We start from the raw sequence: 12441 nt of genomic DNA on the forward strand, positions 1-12441 counted from the left end.
CAATACATTTAAACTTGTTAATTTTACATTCATTTTTTTGATCATTTTTTTCTTTCTCTTGGGAGTAAAATATGTTATATCCGGCTCTAGTTCCTAAAGTAGTAGTAAAAGGCAACAAAAAACATTCTTGCTTTCGTCATATTATCAGTGTGGATATTTATTAATGCATATTTCATAATGCTTGAGTAACCTTGAAACAGTCTTCTTGTGCTAAAAAGCTCCATTGACAAATTGAATGTTGTTAAAGAGAAATGGTTTTGTTATCATTTACAAATAGAAGCCGACAATCGCGCAAGACCGCGGCTGGTTTCAGCCGGTTACCGGTCGGTTATGTAATCGTGCGTTATCAAAACAGTTGTCAATGTCGTTGTGAAATATGAGGGTCCAGTACACTTTGGCTCCATGCGTATGGAAAGAGTGTCGGCCAACGTATAAACGCTGTTTCCAAATTCCGCCAAGGTTCTTTAGGGTAGAGTCAATGAAACTTAACTTTACCAACGCATTAAGTGGTGTAGTGGTATCTGTCAGCCAACAGGAAATTCTGCAAAAGATTGCAAATAGGTGCCAAAATGTTTTTTTCTTATATTATCTCATATACCTATCTACGTACTTGGCCAGTTTTATTTATTACATAAGAAGTACTTACCTACAAGAAGAGGTAAGAAATGAAGTCAGAGGTTCGGCAGCTCGCCTGTGCTTTTAATGCCAATTACAATCAATCGCTACAATTATTACAGGTAATAAAATGTTCAAGGTCCCATTGAATGAATTCTTTATAGCAGTTATACAATTGTATCAAGAATATTATAGACCTCGAAGTTTATGTAGAGTGAATGCGTTCATGTTGCTTAATGTGTGTAAGTAAGGCAGTTGTCCGACCGCCGCCGATTAGCAAGAAACAAATTATTGAGCTAAAATCTAAAACGAGTGGGCGAGCAACGAGAAGCAGGTTTACACTATAGTCGCTGGGCTATGAACGAGTGTGCAAGTGCGACGGGCGAGTAATCACCCTTCATACCTACATTAGTTAAACCCTACGTAAACTGCCTGAGTGTTTTGATCGCCAAGAGATCGTCACTAAGCGAGTTTTTTGTAGTATCAGAGATCAACTATTAATATATTTATCTCTTTTATTGAGATCAAATTATCCACCGATTGTACGTTTCTTGAGCTAGAAAATAGTACATAGCTAATCGCTTCCTCGTCGACGTAGGATATCTGCTTACTATGCGATACTATATTACGTGTAAGTTTAAGCATTAAACACTCAAATTATAATCGCCTTATTATATTAAATTAATACATAGGTATTGGCTACAAAAAATAGACATAGAATTAGAAAAAATAATTTACTTAATTTGCTAGAATGTAGTACAAATATTTATGACACATTAAACTACTAAAATTGTGTGCAAATTAGAGTTGAGTTAATTAAGTAGATAAATTTTATCGTTAAAATGTTATACCTACATAAATTCTTAGTCCAACTTTATTCTTTATTCTTTAATCTTTATTGATCAAAACATACCAAACTTGAAATCTTTCATACTTACTTTTTTATGGACGGTTTTTAAATTATTACTTTGACTTTCATAGGTAAGTACCATAATCAGTTGAAGATTGCCAGAATATTCCTTCGGAATATTCCATTAAAAAGTGTTGAGAAAGTCTAATGTAGTTTGCATTTTATTTTAAATAGATTCCGACGAATTGAGAACCTCCTCCTTTTTTTGAAATCGCTTAATAAGTTCTATCATCCTTTGTTTCTGAACTATTGTCAAAAAATATGGGACATTAAAAAAGAATATGTTCCTAGAAAGAAAGAAAGAAATAGCAAAAACAAAGACTTTTATCCGAATAATCTTTTACAAGTGCTTTTGAATCGTCTAAGAATTTACCAAACCGATCAGGGGTAGCTACGAGTTTAATGAAACTGCCACATTCTTCCAAATTAACCCGCTTCTATCTTAGACTCTGAGCTTAGTCTGCATCATCACGTCTTACAACGGTGAGATCGCATTCAAGGGATTACTTGTACCGGAATAAAAGTAAAAACTATTGACAAATGAGTGACGCAATAAGCTGGGCCGAGCTCCGTTACATCTTGTATATCGCACAGATTATAATTACATCACGAATACGTTAAAAATTAACAAGAATCATCGATACGGTAAACGTGTTAATGAACAATTCAATAAAATCGATATCAATCAATCGTTTAAGCATAATATTATTCTGTTATATAGTTCTGGTTTCATTTTGTAATTGATTTTGGAGCGTTACCTAGGAAAATCACCCCTGATTTGTATTATAATGTATTTCAGATGCGAATGTGTCATGCATTGAAACCTTCCTTGTAAAGTGATCCAAATAACGGCAAAATTGCGTTGAAGGGCGTTTTTCAAAAAAGGTGTACATAGCGAATTTGGGGTGTCCCCTCACTTTAGCTATTTTTTATAATTTTTGTATGCACCGTACTCAAATAAACTGCATATTTATTTAATAGTTACATGTTTAAGTTATAAAATTGGGTAAAATATGCAATCCAATTATCACTGTTATTAAAATATCATAAAATTAACATTAAAAAACGTGTAAAATATTCGTGTCCCACCTGCATGTTTGGAACTTTCAAGTCTCAGGTAAGATTAGCTAAATTAAATGGAGTCACCGATTTAGGCTCAGTAGACGTATGTTGAACTCATAAACCCACTTAGAAATTTAGAAATAGATGAAACTTACATAATATTTGTATTCAAAAAAACTTTTAGAAGTACTTTTGAATCGTCAAAAATAGCTTAGTATTGCGATGGATTGACTGATGATGATGAATGTCAGAGTGAAATGTGGTAATGGTTCATAGAAGAATGAAATAATATACTACTTATCCGTCAATTTAACGACGCCAACCTTACTTATTGTAAGTCGATCAACATAACGACGTCAACCTTACCAATTGTCGATCGTGCAGGCAAGACTTGTACCTGCATTGTTGGAACCACGACACGAGTGACGTCGTAGGTTGTCGATTGACTCGACCGCCAGATTTCAAAAGGTCACGAGGTTACAAGTTACACTCAAGTGACCTTCCGCGCGCTCTATGCAACGCAACATACAATCGCGGAAGAATCACCTTTAAACAAATGAGAATTGTATTCATACTAATATTATAAATGTATAAATGTGTTTATATGTCTGTCCGTCTGTCTGTTCGTCTGCTTAACTGTCTGGCAATTACCTTTTTCGAATCCCGAAGACGTATATAGACTATAACTATTGTTCCGCAAAATTAAAGAATTGCCAGAGGATTTTAAAAACGCAGAATAGTCACGGATTACATATATTATTTATTTTTCTAAAAATTATCTTACATGTCTACTTTCCAGCCTACTTTTTGTGTGTAAATAAAAAAAATATCATCATCATCATCATGATCAATCCATCGCTGATGCCAGCTCACTACTGAGTACGGGTATCCTCTCTGAATGAGAAGAGTTTGGACAAAGTCCACCACGTTAGATAATATGTACTTCATTCAGACTATTGATGGAAATTAAAGTGCAAATCTTCTTGACATGGCACCTTGGCCATACACTTCTGCGTTAGTAGGTATCTGGTATATACTCGTACTAATGTGACTATAGGCTAAAACATTCCCAGGAACGATTTCATTAGAAATCAGGCCTCTAATGATGTTTTATGCCCAAAATATTTGCGTCAAGTCACGATTTCGGAGATATAAAATCAATGCTAGGAGCGTTATAAATTTTTCACGAGAGCACCTGCTCTTCAATCACAACGCACGTAGGTATTTATCTAAAACACTGCAAATAATTATGTTTTCTTGGAACATGGTTGAAGCCGATTTATTAATTTGCTATTCGCTCGACACCAATTCTCTATTTGGAATCTACGAAGTAGGTACGAGTTACAAGAGCTCCAATTACAAATCATATTTTATTAATCGCGTATTATCATTGAATTTAAAATTTATTTTGTCTCGTTTTGGTATGTTGCTGAAGCCTAAAAAGTGCTGCAAAAAATACAGTTATGTGAGGATTGAGGGCGGACGTCTTGGTACAAAATTTTTATATATTAAACTAGATAAAGACCGCGGCTTCACCCGCGTGGATTTAGGTATTTAAAATCCCGTGGAAACTCTTTTATTTTCCAGCATGAAAAGTTGCCCATACCTAACCCCGGGATGCAAGCTATTTTTGTAATGAATTTCATCAAAATTTGATTAATGGATGGACTTTTAAACAATGCGGTGGTTTTGATTTTCCGGAAAAAAGTAGTTTGATGTCCGTTCCTGGACTATAAGCTATCTCTGTATTAAAATTTGATAAAATTTGTTAAACGGATGAGCCATGAAAAGCTACTAGATAGACGGATAAACTTTTGAATTCAAAATATTATAGTATGATATGAAATATGTTTGTCCGTCTGTTCGATATCTATGTGCATTTTTTATTAGGTTGTTAAAACTTTTATATTTTTCATTTGGACTTGCGGGAAGATTTCTGTTATTGTTATAAAATCGGGTGCATGATTCGCATTACAAAACGTGCCGAATATTAGCTAGTCTTTTAAATATATAAAAGAAAAGGGTGACTGACTGACTGACTGATCCATCAACCCACAGGCTCAATCTACTGGACGGATCGGCCTGAAAGTCATGCAGATACGAGTAGCTATTATGATATAGACATACGTTAAGAAAGGATTTAATTGGATATTTTACCCCCAAGTGGGTAAAATAGGGGTGTCAAAGTAGTCCACGCGGACGAAATCAAGGGTAAGACTTAATCGATTATAGGTTGGATTTATTAATACTAACTCCTAGTAAGTATTGATGTAAGATATTTATCAAGCGTAAATAGCACTATCGTAAATTATAATCGATCATTATTACAGAAACGTTACAACAACTTATTAATATATCTGAATCGAATCAGTAGGTGCGGCCGTGAGAAAGTAAAGGTGTTAAGTAGATTTTCTTACAGCGAGTAAAAATGATACTTTTTGACCAATTAAATGCATTTATTTTTTATTTCTTTAGATACCTACCATCTTTTGGAAATGAAGTTCTAGCGTTTCCTTTTTTTCCGGGATTTCATTTGAATACTTACAACATACTCTATTGAGACTCCCCACTAGATGGACAAACGACAGCAAGCTAGTCACAGAGAGCCGCTGGATTCATGCGGCACAAGACCATCGCGTGTGGAAGTCCCTACAGAGACCTATTGTCCAACAGTGGACGGCTACCAGTTGATATAATGACGACGACACTATTAGTTTTCATAAAACGAGTTTGATACCCTGATCGATATTAGATTTTTTTTTAAGCCCCGACCTAAAAAAAAGGGGTGTTATAAGTTTGACGTGTGTATCCGTGTATCTGTCTGTGGCATCGTAGCTCCTAAACTAACGAACCGATTTAATTTAGTTTTTTTGTTTGAAAGGTGGGTTGATCGAGAGTGTTCTTAGCTATAATCCAAGAAAATCGGCTCAGCCGTTTGAAAGTTATCAGCTGTTTTCTAGTTACTGTAACCTTCACTTGTCGGGGGTGTTATAAATTTTTAATTTACGCTTGTTAAATCTTTGAATGCACGACATTACTCCATAGAACATACGTAGTCTGCCAAACTTCAAACCTTATAGACTCATCATATTTTAAAGCATAGATATATTTTTCATTAATATTCATTTGATTATATTATTATTGAAGTCAGTCGATTAGTTTTAAAAATACCGCCATCGGAAACAACAATAGTGTCATTTGTATGAACCAATTAATTTTATTTATGGAATTCATTCGATATGCGGTGATTACAAAACATCATTTTAATCTAATAAATTTACATTATTTTGTTTGTGTCTTAAAATTAGTCGCAAAATATTCATTTTATGCCACCTACTTATCTATACTAAAAATATCTACCTCTACGCTTTGGATCTCTATCTGACTTTGACCTATGATTACTAGACTAGTTTTTTTTTGTTTTATATGATTCAGATACAGTTGCGGCCAAAAACGTACTTTATAATAAAATACGATACAGAATCGAACTTTTAACAAATAGGACAGGACACCTATCAAAAAACATCGCATCTATAAAAAACTTGGTATTTATATAAGTTGTATAAAGTTACAGATTTGTACGATTTTACGAATAAAAAGATTATGTATTTATAATATAAAACGGTTCTCATATAAAGGTACATAGTGGGCGGATAAATTTGAGTGGCAGTCAAAAAATTGTCACCCACATTCACAAGTATGAAATATATCCTTGGTTTAAATTATTATTAAAATATAACTGCAGTCCGTTGCTGGTACACTATTACGCAGGCAGTTATTGCCGAGAAAAAAATCCGGTCTTGTAATTAAGTTCGATACGCTCGCCGCTTGTCGTCCATTGGAAATATTATTAGGTCTTAAGCTTGAAACACACAATGCGCGACACTGCAATGAGTGCTACGCAAGGATCAATTCATACGCCGTGCCAAAACCGGGCAGTGCCCGTGCCGTGTTTGAACTTCAAACATGTTAGCTGCGCTAGTCATTCATGTTACAACAGACTTTTCAGAAGTCAATAGAATGCCTATGGCCACGCCGCGCCGCTGCCGCAGCAAACCGAGCATAGGCTATATAACTGAACTGTGCCCTGTCTGTTGCACGGCCTACCTCCGGCATAGTGCATCGTAAATCGGCCTTTATAACACGTTCTAGGATAAAGCGATCCAAATATTGTGTTGAATATTGAATGAGTAGCAAGCCTCTATGATGTCTTAAGAAAGATTAAGCGTAAACCTACACGCTTAATCTTTCTTTAAAATTTTATGGACCAGCTACGTAGCGCGTAGCTCGTAGCGCCTAGCCCACAGGATTTACACCTTGTCCGATTTTACTGGAAGAAAGTGTAAACTACATAATATAAAGGTACCTATTTTGTTTAGTTTTTAATTGTCAAAATTTCAATTGCTTCGATATTCGCGGATTCGTTATTCCCGACTAAAATTTCCTTGATTTTTATGCCGATGAGAACATAGAACAAGAATAAGTCATTAGTGAGAATAAGATAATTTTTCACACGATTGCCGCTTTAGTTGCCTATTTTAATGAATACCAAAAATCAAAATCCCGATTTTTAACTCTCACTGTTGGAGTTATGTGCGCTTTTAGCAATTAAATATGACTTGCTTTGATGATTTATTTTATTTTTATTTTTATTAATTAGGTTCACTTACAGCTACTTACATTAAATATTAAAAATAGTACATAATCTAAACTTATTTGCTAAATGTAGTCGCTATTTACAAGTGAACACAACATTTACAACAACAAAGTTACAAAAAAAAAAAAATATATTAATAGGTACAACGATGATAATTAAGTGGATAAAGATAAACAAAAAAGAAAGAATGAATGAAGTGTATCTAATAGTGTAAACTTATGGCTAAACGTAAAGTGTGGTTTGAAATTTTAGCTGGTAATGATGAAGGAAAATATCGTGAAGAAACCTGTATCTGAGAATTCTTCAAAATATTATCAAAGGTGTGTGAAGTCTGCCAGTCCGTACTTGGCCGGTGTGGCGGACGATGGCCTAAGCCCTTGACCTATGCTCAGTAATGTGTCCGCGAAGAGTTAATTATGAAAATGATGAATAATGACAAAATAAGTACTAAAAGCGCAATTAAAAATATCTAACTGATTACTTTTAATTGCTCACTTGCACAATTAATCGATCCATATACAGGTATAGCCGCAGGTCGAGATCTCGGGCGGCCTTTCACGCAGCAACGCATGCCGATTTGCCCAATCCCAGATTATTATGACATTAGAGACTCTATCTACTGCTAACAGACGTCACGCTCGTCCTGACTCGACTCCACCATAACCTGTGAAGTCATAATCGAACGATAAGAGTTACCCTGCCCTTAGTTTTTCATAATAATAAGCTATAGCCTTGACCTTGTAAAATAAATCATTGAGACCACAATGGGTCACTTACGTCAGTCAAAAGTGGTTAAGTACTAAGTAGGTAACAATTTCCTCGATTAAAGGGTTGAAAACGGCACATTCCATGACCATCTCCATGTATATACGTCACCAGTTTGGCAAATAAACTGATGCTATTGACCTTAACAAAGAAATGATGATTTTCTAATTTCGGTATTAAAAGCATTCTGCCTTGGGCACGTAACCCAAAGTAAATAGACTTTGGGTTAAACTTCTAGCTATTATACGTTATTGTATTTTATCAGAGAGCTAGCAAGATGTAGCTGTTTTTAAAATATCCTGCAGGCCAAAAGACTCCGTGATATTTTTTTAAATAAGCTAATTTGGTCAGGATAACTAGAAATTTCAATATTTAGAATTTTTAGGTATCCTTTAGAAGTTTCATAAATAAAAATTAATAAAACTTGTATTGTTTTACAGCTATTACTGAAAAATGTTTAAACACTATGTATTTTAATTGGGATCTTCTCCATCATCCAAAAAATTAGATTTTACATTAACTTGTAAATTAAATTAATAATAAAATAAAATAAAGTGTATTCGCTTGAATTTATTAGCGATCATGGCATCTTACCTTCGCTACAATCTATTAAACTATTAAAGGGATCGTGATTTCTTGTACACGTATTGATACATCTGTATAGATATTTACCTTTATTGTATGAACTAGACATAATTGTTAACAGGGCTCTCTCCGTCACTCGTATCATACAATCGTAGTTCCAATTTCATTGAATATTAAGCAACCAAAGTCCATGAAATTTTGCAGACATATTCTAGAAACTAATATCTGTGTCTGTGGTGTTTTAGATTTTTCTAAAAATATGTAGTTTTAAAATTACAGGGGCTCAAAGATTTGTATGAAATTTTTTAATACCGCGTAACTTTGAAACCGAATTTTTTAACAGAAATCTGGAAAACCACAGACATAGATATTAGTTTCTAGAATATGTCTGCAAAATTTCATGGACTTTGGTTGCTTAATATTCATTTGAATATTAAGCATATAAAATTGAAACTACGATTGTATGAAACGAGTGACAGAGAGAGCCCTGTTAAAGGTACTTACGTACACAATTCAGGCACATATTTGTAGTTAATGTTAAAACAATTACACGCAATTATCTACTACAAAATGTACGCGACATAAAATGTAATCAGATACAGATTTAAATCGATATAAACCTTATACAGTATAAGACGCGCAGGATGTACCGAATATGTATCGGCAAAACACACGAACACCATGTTTAAGAGTAACTCTAACATCAATTGACTTGTTTGTCCACTTCAAGGTCAAATAGCTATGATGGGCCATCTCATCCTTCCATATTTGGAATCTTGAAATTGATTCTAGTGTTGGTAGGTAATGCATCACTTAGAATCTGTTTTTTACATAAAAAACCGACCAAGTGCGAGTCAGACTCGCGCACTGAGGGTTCCGTACTCGGGTAATTTTTCCAACATTTTGCTCGATAAATCGAAAACTATTATGCATAAAAATAAATAAAAATCTGTTTTAGCAAAATTGAAACATATTTTAATTTTTTTTTTAAATGATGTGACCACAAATTCTCGGTTTTCAGATTTATTCTTGTACTTGTGCTATAAGACCTACCTACCTGCCTTTCATGATTCTAGGTCAACGGGAAGTACCCTATAGGTTTCTTGACAGACAGACAGACAGACAGACAACAAAGTGATCCTGTAAGGGTTCCGTTTTTCTTTTTGAGATACGGAACCCTAAAAACCGATCATGTGCAATTCGGACTCACATAAGGGTTCCGTACCATCGTACAAGACATAACATTTTTTTATGGGAGCCATTTTGATATTTAATAACTAAGGCATAGGTAATAAAGTGTTATATCCAATCCATAAAATTTGTACACAAAGTTAACTGAAAAAATGGACAGAATTGCCTGTAGAGATTTTTTGTCTAGTTGGGTAAGCTATTTATTTACAAATTTTCATTTAAAATAAAGACATAAAAAATTCTTTGAACTATAATGAATAGCAGTTGTTTATTTATTATACGATTTCTAATGTTATTTTACTTATTTACATTAAAATGTTGTATTACGCAATTTGTACAAAGTATTTCATTCATCTTTGAAATTATTAAGTGTTTTTAAATAAAATATTTGTACAGAACGGTTATGGTTATAATATTCGACCTTCCATAAGTAATTCAAATGTATGAATTAGTGTGTTTCTAAGAGTTTTATTGTTGTCTTGGTGGTGGCAAGGCCGAACGCGGTGTTCGAACAACCTACTGTTCAAAATACTTAACCTACTAGTTACTTCCGTTACGACCCGCTGTCTACAAGTTTGCTTTTATCGTGTGATAATATTTCTATAATATTATTAAAAATAAAAAATAAATTTACTATACATAATACATATTATTATATTATTTCATATGTTTCTAATGCAAATGTAAAATAACTATAACTAATGACACGTGCAAATGATATAGGTATAAAGTGTAAATTATGTAAGGCTTGTTATAACTAATACCATTAAATATAGAGCCGGACGTGGTTATTGTTTTACTTGTAATAAGTATTATAATTTGTGAATGTTGTCCGTACTTGACTGTGCAACCTTATCAAGGGCAAATTCCCTCAACTGATAAGCGGTCAGCGTCTCCAATACTTAGGGCCGGATACGTTACTTTACAAGCTTTAAGAAAATATGCTAGAGCTCAAGTCATTCAGTTTCCTAGGACATTGGTTCCGTAGCATAGACGGCCGCTAAGAAAAGTTCAGATTATTGTCAGATTTCACATCCACAATCGCATTAGATCGGATCGTCTCATAAAATTATTATTATCATAAATTGAAATATACTACATAAATATAGTAATATATCTACAGTACTCGCATTGTTTAGGTACAAAAGTGACGTACCTAATCTGGACTCAAAACAGTCTAATTCCAATATTGTTAAGAAATTACTAGCTATAAATTTTAAAGTTTATTACAAAATCAGTTCTAAATAATTTTCACGGGTTTCATACAATTTCATCAATAAAGCTTAACTGAATAGGTAATAGTTTTCTCAAGGCCGTTCTTCAAGTAGCAATAATTGATCGTGACCCATTTCATTAATTAAGTTGAAAACATAACCTGTGTTCTACTTCTAAGGTGTAAACTATTATTATCAGCTAATTAACGCACAATCAGCACTTATATCAGCAGAATGAATACGCAAAATGCCGTGAATTTTTGTAGCGTTTGTGAGTTGTAATTATAGATCTCTATCTATACAAATGCTTGATGATGATGACTTGGGCTATCTCACTGAAAAAATTTGCAGCAGCTTAGATCATGTCACAGAGGAATGCAAAGAAGTATGAAAGGATCAAAGAAATTTTAAATACTAGTACTTACCTAGTAGACGAAATAGGTGCTTTCTAATATCATGGTAAGGATTCACTTTAAAAGACATGAACAGGAGCGAAAAACATAAAATACTACTAAAATGCAGGACATACTCGAGGCAATCTAATAGTAGAAATGGCGGTGGACAGTGAAAGCCATGAAAAATGGATAAAATAAATAACTGAATAGTTGCTTCGAGACGGGCAAAGGAAAAGAGGAAACCTATATAGGAGATGGGAAGACGGCATGGCATAAGAAAAGTAGGAGGACCGACATGCAAAAGGATAGCGCGTGACAGACAAAAGTGGAAGTTGCTGGAAGCTGCATACGAGTACGTGTACAATACGTATAGCTAAAAGGTCTCACTCACCCATTAATTTATAATTTGTCAAAAAAAAATTAGAAAATGAGTTTGTTGTTTTGTTGGTTTGTCCTTCAATCACGCAGCAACTCGTTGACCTGATTTTGTAAATGGATATACATTATATATAGTCAACCAGGCAACCTGGAGAGTGACATAAGCTAATTTTTACCCCTGAAAAACAAACAAAATTTCTCACAGGATTTTTGAAAATCTAAATCCACGCGGATGAAGTCGCAGGCATCAGCTAGTCCGTGAAAAATAAATTCTTCTAAACAATAAAACCTTGGTACATCATATTATTTAATACATTCAAAGCAAAGAATCGAAATCGGTATCGGACGGGTCAAGGGTAAAATCCATTATTGTGTTACAGAACACAATATGCAATATTTTCAAAACCTAATAGGCTAATTCAAAAACGCTTTTAAAAATAACCTATTCGACTCGGTTTGTTGCAACGAAATAGCAGGAAAATATTCCTCGTGGATCCTACCCGAGGAACGTTGAACCTTGTGGGGGCGTCAGCCTATTTGGTTTGTTACCTACCTATTCTTGAAATGCCCGAACCAGAAAAATAAAATAAATTGATGAACCGAATAATTAATAATATGCATATGAGGTTTTTGCTTCGTTTTTTGTTTAAGAAATCAACTAGCTAATCC

At 34.0% G+C, this 12441-nt stretch overlaps 1 protein-coding gene across 1 annotated transcript in view; it reads right to left on the reverse strand.

Annotated features, from left to right (window-relative positions):
- LOC123880606 (angiopoietin-related protein 2) overlaps nucleotides 1-12441 on the reverse strand; it is an 83067-nt gene that overhangs the window by 52702 nt on the left and 17924 nt on the right. The gene's annotated exons all lie outside the window — the stretch shown is intronic.

Source organism: Maniola jurtina, chromosome Z (assembly GCF_905333055.1).
Source record: "Maniola jurtina chromosome Z, ilManJurt1.1, whole genome shotgun sequence".
NCBI lineage: Eukaryota > Metazoa > Arthropoda > Insecta > Lepidoptera > Nymphalidae > Maniola > Maniola jurtina.